This window comes from Haemaphysalis longicornis, unplaced genomic scaffold (assembly GCF_048455015.1).
Source record: "Haemaphysalis longicornis isolate Haplotype H1 unplaced genomic scaffold, Haemaphysalis longicornis Haplotype H1 scaffold_1, whole genome shotgun sequence".
NCBI lineage: Eukaryota > Metazoa > Arthropoda > Arachnida > Ixodida > Ixodidae > Haemaphysalis > Haemaphysalis longicornis.
In genome coordinates, this window is record NW_027526203.1 from 80,830,925 (window position 1) to 80,831,833 (window position 909).

Consider the following 909-nt stretch of genomic DNA (forward strand, 5'->3'; position numbering starts at 1 on the left):
TTGTTTCTTTTCTTGTTTGGTCCTTTTTTCTCATGTGCGTATCCCGTCACTGTGGGTTCTTGTTAACATTTTTGATTATTTTCCCCCTCTTACACTCCTCTCATTCTTTTGCTGCCCACCAACCATTATTCTGTCTCAATTCAGCGATCCCCTCATTTCCCATTTCTGACTCGCTACATGCATACCTAGGGCCTCTGTTCTGGCCAAAGGTAGCTTAAGAGGGTTCAACGCTGGCCGACCATTCTCGACATGCCGTAGACACTCGAGGCACAGCCCAGGGGTTAAAAAGAAGGTCCCTTTCACCCGGAGTAGTACGAGTGGCGCTGGCTACCACCCCAAGCACAGGAAACAAAAATACCTTAACATAAGTACCCGAAAAAGTGGTGGGGAAACAGCCCCGCCGGCAGCGTGGTGGTCATCGCACCAGACCGGCATTCTGGAGGTCGTGGGTTCGGATCCCACCCGGCGGGAAGTTTTTCACCGCTTTCTTTCTCACTAAAAAATTCTTCATCTCTTTCTATGACCTACCGCATTCCTCCCTTTGCTTTCCGAGGTTTTCTTGACTGCCAACACCTTATTCTGTCTTAATTCACCGAGCCCCTCATTTATATATATATATATATAGTCGTGAAGTGGAGTCCTTAGTTGCTGCAGGAATACGCACAAAGTAGAAGTACGCTTTTCTTAGACTTTATTTCCAACGTTTCGACCTGAGACAGGTCTTCCTCAGGATATATATATATATATATATATATATATATATATATATATATATATATATATATATATATATATATATATATATATATATATATATATATATATATATGTGTGTGTGTGTGTATTAAGGTTCTCAGACTTCTTTGTTGCGCACAACTCCGTGACTCCGTGTACGCAGTTTGCATGGAG

At 42.5% G+C, this 909-nt stretch overlaps 1 non-coding gene across 1 annotated transcript; it reads left to right on the plus strand.

The window, feature by feature from the left end:
• The first annotated feature begins 397 nt into the window (after positions 1-397).
• Positions 398-470, plus strand: Trnaa-ggc (transfer RNA alanine (anticodon GGC)). The gene has a single exon. It is a non-coding gene; the product is annotated as a tRNA-Ala (tRNA).
• Positions 471-909: the final 439 nt, after the last annotated feature.